The sequence below is a fragment of the Capsicum annuum genome, chromosome 5 (assembly GCF_002878395.1).
Source record: "Capsicum annuum cultivar UCD-10X-F1 chromosome 5, UCD10Xv1.1, whole genome shotgun sequence".
In the NCBI taxonomy this organism is placed as follows: Eukaryota; Viridiplantae; Streptophyta; class Magnoliopsida; order Solanales; family Solanaceae; genus Capsicum; species Capsicum annuum.
In genome coordinates, this window is record NC_061115.1 from 144,713,416 (window position 1) to 144,725,026 (window position 11,611).

The window sequence follows — 11,611 nt, forward strand, 5'->3', positions numbered from 1 at the left end:
AAACAAATGGCGTAAGGATCGAAAGGCTCTATCTCAGATCTACCTTTATTTATCCAATTAGATTCTACAAGATATTTTGAATGAGGCCACTGCCATTGCGTTGTGGTTGAAATTGGAATCTTTATGCATGACAAAAAGTCTAACAAGTAAGTTGCATCTCAAACAGTGACTTTATTCCCATCGTATATCTGAGGGTGCGTCTTTGGAAGATCACCTATTTGTCTTTAAAAAAATCATCTCTGATTTAGAGAATCTGGAGGTTAAGTGCGGTGAGAAAGATTTAGGGTTGATTTTGTTGTGTTCGCTGCCTGCATCATACATGACCTTTCGGGATACAATTTTATATAGTTGTGATACCCTGACGATTGATGAAGTCTATGATGCATTGTTCTCTTAGGAGAAGATGAAGCATCTTGTGAATGGTTTGAGACTCAAGGAGATGGTTTCATTATTCGAGGAGGAAGGACTCGTGAGAGAAATTCTGGGTTTGATTATAGAAATAGGTCAAAATCCAGAAATAGAAATAAAACCTGTAACTACTGCAAGAAGAAGGGCCATATCAAATTCTAGTGTTGGAAGTTACATAATAGAGAGAAAATAAAAGCTCCAAAACTGAAGGAAAACCAACTAGAGAATTCTGGTGAAGCTAGTTTTGTTGAAGATGGTGGTACTGATGGAGAACTCTTGGTAGTTTTTGATAGTAAATCCAAACCCTGTGAGGATTGGATTCTTGATTCAGCTTAGATGTTTCATATATATCATAATCGGGATTGGTTTACAACATATAAAACAATCTCTAAAAGTGTTGTGTTAATGGGAAATAACACACCTTGTAAGATAGATGGTATTAGAATAATCAGGATCAAGATGTTTGATGGGGTTGTGAGGACACTTGGTGATGTATGGTATATCCCAGACCTGAAGAAAAATCTTATTTCCTTGAGTACCCTTGATTCAAATGGTTATAGGTACATTGGTGCAGGTGGAGCCCTGAAGGTTACTAAAGATAATCTTGTTGTGATGAAAGGACAAAAAAAGTCTACTACTTTGTATATCCTACAAGGCTCTACTGTTACAAGTGATGCAACTATTTCTACATCCTCTCTATCAAAAAGTGATGTTGCTAAACTTTGGCATATACGCTTGGGGTATATGAGTGAAAACAGGATGGATGAACTAAACAGGAGAGGACTTCTTGATGGGCAGAGTATTACCAAATTGGATTTCTGTGAGCACTATATTTTTGGGAAGCAGAAGAGAATCACATTCACTAAAGGCATCCACTCAACTATGGTCACACTTGATTACATTCATTCTAATCTCTGGGGTCCTGCTAGAGTACCTTCTAGAGGAGGTGCCAATTACCTATTGACTATTATTGATGACTATTCCAGAAAAGTTTGGGTGTTTTTTCTGAAGCAAAAGAATAATGTGTTGCCTACTTTCAAGAAGTGGAAGACTATGATTGAAAAGCAGACAGGGAAGCAGGTAAACGGCCTTCGGACTGATAATGGTTTAGAATTTTGTTTTAATGAATTTAATGCTTTGTGCAATTCAGAAGAAATTGTAAGGCACTTGACAGTTTGTCATACTCTACAACAGAATTATGTGGCCGAATGAATGAATAGGACTATAATGGAGAAGGTGCGTTGTATGCTCTCTAATACTGGATTACCCAAGTCTTTTTGGGCTGAAGTTTCTTCCATAGCTTTCCTTCTTATTAACCGCTCCCCATCAATTATGATTGATAAAAAAGAATCCACAAGAGGTATGGTCTGGTGCTTCTGCTAGTTATTCTGATTTGAGGATATTTGGATGTCCTGCATATGCTCATGTTGATAATGAAAGGTTGGAACCTAGATATGTCAAGTGCTTATTTATGGGTTATAAACCTGGTGTTAAAGGTTATAAGCTTTGGTGTTCAGAAGCAGAAAGGTTATAATTAGCAGAGATGTATTTGATGTAATTTCCATGCTTCGATCTCCCTCCGAATCTTGTGTTTCACCCTTAAATGAGCTTAGTGACATGAACCAGCAAAAGTCAATCACCTATGTTGAATTACAGATTGGAGCAGAGTCTACACCAGTGCCTACTTCTCAGTCTAGCCCAGAGATACAGAGCGGTACTATTTCTTCTTCACCACCAGTGATGCCATAATATTCTATTGCTAAAGACAGGACTAGAAGAGATATTAGACCTCCCCAAAAGTATGCTAAAGCTGATTTGGTTTCTTATTCATTAAGTGTAGTAGAAGGTATTAATTTTGGTAAAGATCTTTCTTCTTACTCAGAGGCAGTTAGTTGTGATAATTTCGGCTGATGGATGATTGTTATATAGGAGGATATGGAATCACTTCATAAAAATGGAACATGGGATCTGGTGAGATTGCCTAAAGATAAGAATGATGTCTGTTGTAAGTGGGTATTAAAAAAGAAAGAAGAAACATCAGGAATTGAAGCAAGACTATTTGCTAAAGGTTACAGTCAGGTTCCAGGTATTGACTTCACAGATTTGTTTTCTCCAGTTGTAAAACATAGTTCGATTTGAGCATTTCTTGGTAATGTGGCCATGCATAATCTTGAGCTTGAGAAGTTGGATGTCAAAACTGCATTCTTACATGGAGAACATGAGGAGGACATCTATATGCAGCAACCAGAGGGCTTTGTAGTCTCAGGAAAGGAGGACTATGTATGCTTGCTAAAAAGTCTCTTTTTGGCTTAAAGCAGTTGCCCAGACAGTGGTATAAGAGGTTTGACTCTTTTATGATCTCTCATATGTTTTCGAGAAGCAGCTATGATAGTTGTGTGTACTTTAAAGAGGTAAGTGATGGTTTATTTGTGTATCTTCTCTTGTATATTAATGATATGTTGATTGCAGCGAAGGATATGAGAGAGATAATAAAAGTCAAAGCCCAGCTCAGTAAGGAGTTTGATATGAAGGATCTACGAGCAGCAAAGAAAATTCTTGGTATGGAGATTCTAAGGGATAGAAAGAATTGTAAGTTATACTTGAGTCAGAAAAGATATATTGAAAAAGTGCTTTACAGGTTCAATATACAAAATGCTAAGCCTGTTAGTACTCCGTTGGCAGTTCACTATAAATTCTCGGCCACTTTATCTCCAAAGATAGATAATGAGCATGACTATATATCTCAAGTTCCATACTTTAGTGCCATTGGGTCTCTTATGTATACGATGGTATGTTCCCAGCCAAATTTATCTTATGTTGTTAGTGCAGTTAGCAGATACATAACAAATACTGAAAAAGAACATTGGAAAGCAGTTCAGTGGATTTTTAAGTACTTGCATGGATCTGCTGATGTCTGTTTGCAGTTGGGCGAAACAAAGATGGAGTAATCGGGTATGTTGATTCTAATTTTACAGGAGATCATGATAAAAGGAGATCCCTTATAGGCTATATTTTTACCATTGGTGGTTGTTCTATTAGTTGGAAAGTTACCTTACAGGCTACGGTTGCTTTGTCAATTACTGAGGCAGAGTCTATGGCTATTATAGAGGCTTTCAAGGAAGCTATTTGGTTGAGGGGTCAGTTTGGTGAACTTAGCAAAGACTTACAGATTACTACATTTTTTTGCGGTAGTCAGAGAGCTATTTTTCTTTACGAAAGATCAGATATTTCACGAGAGAACAAAGCACATTGATGTTCGGTATCATTTTATGCATGAAATTATTACTTGTGGTGATATTGTAGTGAGCAAGATTAGTACTCATGATAATCTCACTGATATGATGACCAAGAAACGACCAAGTGCCAAGTTTGAGCATTGCTTAGATTTGGTTAGTGTTAGCTGTTAAGATGTACCCTTGGGGGCTTTTGTGGAAGAGGTGGAGATTTTGTCTTGAAATGGATTTGAGTTCTAAATTAGAATTCATGTCAAGGTAGAGATTGTTAAAGTTGTGACCCGAATTTTGGTTGATGGAACTTTATGTTTTGGGCCTAGGACCTATTTGTACGCATGGAATATATAAGTGTGATTTGGTAGGTTATTTTATTATTCAGAAAATTTAGCCTTCCCCACATTGTACTCTCTTTCCATTATAGTGAAACCTCTTCTGCCTCTGCTCGCAGTTTTTCCTGCAAGGGTTTCCAAATAAATGTGTGTGTTGTTCTTATTTTGTTTTACTTGTGGTTTGCTTATTCTGTCTGAATCCTAATATTTGTATTTTATGGTCATTTATAATCTCTTGTTGTACTACCCTCCTAGAGTAGTTTTACATATCAATGCATTCAACGTATCAATGCATTCAACGTATTGATTGTCTTTGGTGCTTCATCATTTTATGATGTAGGTTTTGGATCTCAAGTCCACAATCAGGCTGTAACGCCCCGAATCTAACACCTAGAATGCTACACGGTGGCCATGACCCCAAAGGACCACAAGCTAACCCATGACTAATATTTGTAAACTGAGCACTGATTAATAGTAATAATATCGTAAATGTGGAAACATGAAATGAAATGCCATAGGGTTCAATACTAGTACATAACTAAAAAATATGGTATAACAATACCAAAACAACTGAGATAATTGTCTAAACATACTGTTGTTAGAAAGCCTCTAAACTGTCTGAATAAGGAGTTGATAGGATATGTCCCCAACTAACTCCAACTACTGAAATAAATATAAAACTGAAATAGTAATGTAATCATCATGTCCTCGAAGGATGAGGACTCACTGCTAACTCTGGTCACTGAACTGGGATGCTACTGGTTCTCTGGAGCTTGTGCTTTTAAATCTATGGTATAAGACACCATAGCACAAATGTGTCAGTACTTTGAATGTACTGGTATGCAAGTGAGGTAGGCTGAATACAATAGGTTCATATGCATGAACAATACTAACTGACGGACTAACATGAACGTGAGAATACATGCATGCATACTTAATTATAACTGAGATCATGATAGGAATGGATACTGAGTTCTGACTACTGAGTCTACTAACATTAATATCTGAGTCACTGATATTTGAGAAATTGATACTATATTACTGAATACTGAGGGAGTGATACTATGTTATTGATATATGGATAACTGTGTTTGATATTTTTGATTATAAAGAACTGTCTGGTTGACTGTATCTGACAGTCTTGAAGCTGAATGCTAATAACATAAGTTCTGATAACTGATATAACTAATAACATGAGTGACTGTATCTGACAGTCTTGAATCTGATGGAATTAGATGAGTTTCATACTGTATCTGAGTAACTGAATCTGAGATCAGTCCTATCTAGCAGGTGATCTCTAAATATGATTATACTATTACTAATTGACCATAGTTGAGGTGGGTGATCCCAGAGTCTATTTATAATGATATGGAGTGACTGTATCTGGCAGGCCTAAATTTATACTACTGAGCTGAATTAACTGTATCTGACAGTCCTGATTCTGTAACTGAAACTGTGGAATGTATTCATCTAACCGACATGCCCCATACTAAGCTAACTGGGGTCCAACCTGTAACCCCAACTGAAAGGGTATTGGTACCACGCCACTGGTAAAGACAACTGCTGTGGAGTCAGTTCTTATCTAGCGGGTGACCCCTGGGATCAGTCCTATACATTTAAATGCACTAACAGGTGATCCCTGAGTATGTTAGTCCTATCTAATGGGAGACATCTTGTACCTACGCTAGCTATATAGTTCTGGAACTTTGGGATTGTTTCTAGGGATCTCATCCTATCTAGCAGATGAGTCCCCATTCCTAGGCTCGCTCGGTGCTAAATCTTACTCCCATCTGAAAGATACTGAATTGATTAACTGAACTGAGTTGATTAACTGAACTGAACTGATACTAGTGGTATTGTCTAGTGAAGCTAAACTGAATTTACGGAGTTTCATTGATTGAAAGAATGTACTGAGTTTTGAGGACTAACTGAGAATATTGAAGTTACTGAGATTACTGAGCTTTCCTGAGTAATATTACTGACTGAGTTCAATAGATCATAAATTAACTTAGGAGATCATGAAAACATGACATGACTCTAAGCACAAAGCTAAATGTTCAGTTACAAGTACCCCCAGGACTCGATGAAAAGAAACTGACATAGCATGGCTTACTTAAACACATAACCAACAACATAATTCATAATTCATATATTGAAGCACTTCATCAAACATGTGATATGCATAAGCTTGTACATACATGGGGATTTCATGATATCATACTGGTTGGGCATTGTTCCTTCATCTAGGCATTTAATTATACACATGGTAGGCATAGCATATGTAGACAACATTATACAACAACTAATCATCATGATCATCTCTAATTTCATCATCCTAGAGTTTATTTATAGGTTCACATGAATATACATCTATATAAATCAATTCCATATAAAATTAATCACCCAACATGGATTTGAATTCAATTGATCATTCTCAGTATAAACAAGCAAACCCAACATGACATTCATAAAGAAATCCATAAACTTAAACTTAGAAAAGAGATTCTCGGGCTTCATGGATGAAAGGAGTCCATGAATGAACACTATGCATACCTTAGGTCGTGAATTCGTGAAGATTGATGGTGAAACCTTCTTGAATTTGAATCCCCAATAGAAACCCTAGCTTGTTCTTGAGATAAACTTGAGAGAAACTAGTATATTTTGGGTGAAGAATGTCTAAATCATGTGTTATTGGGTTTAAATAGGGGTAGGAAATTGACCCTTTTAACCCTTGGATGTGTCTTTAATTTTTGAGAAAATTTCCTAATTTTCATCCTTGGCACGACGCGCCACTATCGCGCCAAGTCACTGCAAAGTGACAAATGGGAAATTGCACGGTGGTGCGACGCGGAGCTATCGTATTGCCACTTTGTCTGTGATCTGGAAGTTTGGTTTGACGCACCACTATCGCGGAGCAACACTAGAAATTGACAATTTCCATTTGAGCTATCTCCGCGATGCGCTGAAGTCTTAGGTGATACACTGTCTCACTAAAAAGGTTCTAACTCTTCACCCGGGTGTTGGATTTGGGCGAATTTGGTATCAATGGAAAGCTTATTCGATTCCACACATGATAAAAAGTGAAATGTTTTAAAATACCATGTGTACAAAAGTGGATTCATCTTTCAAAGAAAGCTTTTATCATTCTTGGGAAACTTTTCAAGGTAGAAAAAGTACGAGGTATTACACAGTCGCCTCATTAGGATTATCATCTTCTACTATTGTTGAGCCTTATTTTTACTTGGGTCAAATTTATTATGAAAAGTTTCTCTATGTTCCTTTCAGTATCAGGGTATGCCGGGGCCTTTTCCCGATAGTTATAGTTAGTCATTAGAGGCTTCACATACTAGTTTAGATGTCAAACATATCTTTTAATTTTTAGTCTTATCTATCATGGCTATAGTATCTTTAGACATTAAGTGATATTAATGAGCATTGATGAAAGACTTTCTCCTTTAAGAAATTTTATTTTATATTGTTTTCTCTCTATTCATTATGTTAGTTGTACGCTTATGTGATATATTAGAATGTTCACTCGTACTAGAAATAATATTGGGCGCATGGCATGTCTAAGGCCTCGGCTCGGTGCATGACAAACTTTGTATTAGAGCACAAGGTTCGAGTGTCCTAGTGTATCTGTGAAGTTGTTTCTTCTTTTATTAGTGTGAAGCACCACACTTATAATAAATAGGCTATGGGGCATTTAGGAGACGTTTCCATTCTTCATACTCTCGATCATGCAATTGAGCAGTGTGAAAAAAATATATTTGGGTTCGTTCTTTTCTCAAACTTCTCTTTCTACTGCTCATATTTAAGGTGTTAGGTATTGTGAAACTCATATCTATATCAATGAGGTGCTCTCTAAATGACTACACAAGGGTTTTTGTATTTGAGTATACCAATTCAAAAAAATGTAAACTATTTTTCACATAAATCATGCTTTTAAGACATAGTAAGATTTTTCTCCAAGACCCCTTCCAGAAACTTATTTCAGATGACATCCATAAGGGGAAAAGGGTGTGTCGAGACTCTTGGGTAGTACTTCCATACAAGAGATATTATTGTTTGAGATGCTTGTTTTAAGTCATAAGTAGTAGAATAATCCAAAAGTCAGAAATCTTAAGTCATAAGTGTAAAGGATAGAAAATAGGGATAGTAATTGATTGACGTTATGTAAAAAGAGTTATGTATTCATTAGACGAGAAATGAGATAAAATGTGCTTTGGTGTTAGTTAGGGTGTATCAAGACTTTAAATTTTTTTTATGGTAGTTAATAGAGGAAAATGGTTGGTTAAGATGACTTGGAGTATGTACTCGATTTAAGAAAAAAGTTTATTATGGCTTGACTTTGGGTTAGTAAGGAGTGATAGTAATGTTGCAAAGGAGAATATGCTTTTGGGCTGCAATAATATAGATGGTGTGATTTAGATCGACTATGATGTCTTGAAATTTAAATGGACTAGTAGTTCTTGATTTATTTTATAAGCTACAGTTCGAATTATTATTATCGAATAGTGTTTCCATCCATGTTTAACGCTAGATTCCAAACTTGAACTTTAGGTGACCACAATAAGAAAGAGTAGCGTTATAAGGGTGATAGCACTAGTTTTGGAAAATAGATCTACTAGGCTTGACTTTTTTTCATGGAAGAGCTTAAGTTTGATAATTAAGGATAATGTGAATGTATAGAAAATAATATATGTGTAATAGTGGTGAAATGATGAATTGTATCTAAATCATTAAATAAAGAAGAGCCAAAAGTTTTATGAAGAAAGGGGGTACCCAAGGTAGTGTGTTGTTATATGAGATTCTAAGTTATTAAGTGATATGTGTGCACATTTAGTACCCTTGAATTATTAAGTGAGGAGAAGGTTAGGTATGTTGTATATGGTGTTCTTGAGAGCTAAATTAGGAGGATTATAAATAGATGATGTTGAGCTCTTAGTGTAATTTTAATTTCCATTGGAGTGGGTGGATAATAATTTAAAGGTATGATGTTAGTAGACTAAGAACAGAAGGTCCGGTATAGAGGAAATGGTTATGTATATCAATGAGAGCATAAATTAGAAAATAATGACTGGAAAGTTTAGAGAAAGTTAAGAGATGTATCTTGGGATAATGTCCTATAAAGGATTGTGTACCTAAAGATATAGTCTATGGGGGACCAAGGTGATGAAACCTCATATTTGCGAATAGGCCTGCATACTTCAAATGTCGACTTTGACCTGAGGGGAAGATGATGGCTATGTAAAGAATAAAATTAGGTCTTGAGATGCAGATAATGAGGTTTTTTAGAAAAGAGAGTTGACGAGTTTCATTATGATTCATTCTTATTCAAGCATATTTCATGATTTTAGTGAAGATTACACTCTACCCATGTCTTATACATTCACGTCGTGCCTATGTTTATGATCCAAATTTTATATGAAAACTCATGTACATGTTCTAAACCTTGAATAGGAAATACTAACTTCACACCATGATCCTAATATTACTCTAAGGTTCTAGATATCCATGTTGAACGTTAAGTTTCTCTTGAGACAAAAAAACATACTTTACGATAGGTCCAGTCTTTAGAAATCATACTTTATGATATGTTCTAAGCTTGTGCTATGTTATCTCTATGCCAAGAATGACTTTATATTAACACCTTATGTGTTTGGTACATGAAATATTTGTGCCTATTATGCTTTATTCATGTGCCTCATCTGGAGTGGAAAGGTTGCAATAAGTATTAGTAGTGATTGAATAGTATCCCTTTTATTTTTAATGCTCATACTCTAGTCCTTCGGTCATATTCCTTATGCCATGACAATTGTGTGATATCTATTGAGTAATCATTCGGAAGGAGGTAAATAGATGACCCTTGTTATGATGATTGTGATGTACTGGTTCCATCTAAGATCAAAAGTATGGATAAATTGCAAGATGACGATTAGCTATTTGTAATTGTAAGATGAGGCCATACGGTGTGCCTGTCGATAGAAGTTTATGAAATTATGGGTCAAGATGTTCTAGGGTGGACGGGGAAGATTTTCCTTTTTATATAGTGTTAACTTTAAAGATACCATAAAATAGTTATAGTGATAGACCTGGATATTATGTTGATACCTATATGGGTAAATTCGTGATAAAATTTGAGACTTCTTGATTAGAGCTCAGAGGTGGTAGATTTTTTTGCAATGAGAAGAAGTAGTATCCTAACAGATAACTATAGGTGCAAGTGAGACCTTGATTAGTTTTAGAACAAACCTCAGACAAGTCAACAATCAAGATGGATATTCCTAAAGGGGAAATAGATTATAAGATCCTAAAATTTAGACTTGCAAGATTATTTTATGTGTGGAATTTTGTACCTCTGAGTTAGGCTTGAACGTGTTAAGAATATGTAATATAACCAGACATTAGTATCTGTATGTGCTTATATGAGTTGAAAATAGTGAAGTGTGGTATTGAGTAAAAAAGGGTAGCTTCGAAAGGTGTTGCTAAGATTAAAGGATACCAGTATTAGAGGTGAAAATGCTCTTATTCTATGTCTAATGCACTTTTGTTTCATGTGATATATCTTTATATCGAAGGGGACTTATGTCCAAGTTTTCATTATGTCATTCATGCTCTATGAACCTAAATCAAATCACTAATTACCCCTATGGCTCATACCTATGATTTCCGTGAATTCTAGCCTTAAGTTGTTATGTTCATATCCCATGAAACCTATGTCCTATGCCATGTCTGCGTTAAGTATCATTCCTTAATTCTAGTGCGTAGAGTATTACACAAATATATAACCTTAATTCGAGGACGAATGATCCCAAGGGGGAGATATTGTAACAGCTCACAACTTTTTCTTTGTGAGACCCTTAAAGGGCAATTTCATCTTTTTGTTTTTACCTTATCCCAAGTAATTAAAACCCATATATTCAATGGTTCCAGATATTTATTTTTGTAAAAAGAACGTTACTTTTTATTTCCCCCAAATTAATCTTTTTTTCATCAGTTTTGTGCGTTAACCTGTCCCTTTATTTTTCTCAATTTCTTGTATTAAAACCCTGCCTTTTTCACCAATTTCACAACGTAATATTATTGCACAACAATCCTAATCATCCTCTCATACTCATCTTCCAAGAAGCTCTATAGAATTGGTTGAAGAAAATCAAGTTTAATTTCCTCTTTGCAATCTAAATCTCTTCAAACATTCTGAGGTATGTAGAACTCTCTCTTTACATCTATAAGTTTTATTGTTTCTCTCAGTTCAAATTACTCTTAAAATGTCCAGGTTTATTAATAAGTTTTCTGAGAACTCTGGAATTTATTTTTCCTCATCCATTATGTTAATTCTACAAATAAGTTTTCTGAAAATCTGGAAATCACCTTAGATCATGAATAATTATTCATTTATTTTGTGAAATCCTATTCCGATAAAAGCATAGCTCCTTTTAGTCTCTTAAGTTGATATCTATTCCAGATTATATGTTGAACTACTAAATCTCTTTAAGTTTAAAAAGTATGTGTAATTTCTAATTTAATGTGGTTTCGGTTGATTCTGTTTCTTATAATCGATAACAAAGTTAATGGAACTTATATCGATAAAAACTTACCGAAAAATATGAAGCTGCATAAGCACTTGCAGATAGAAGAAAC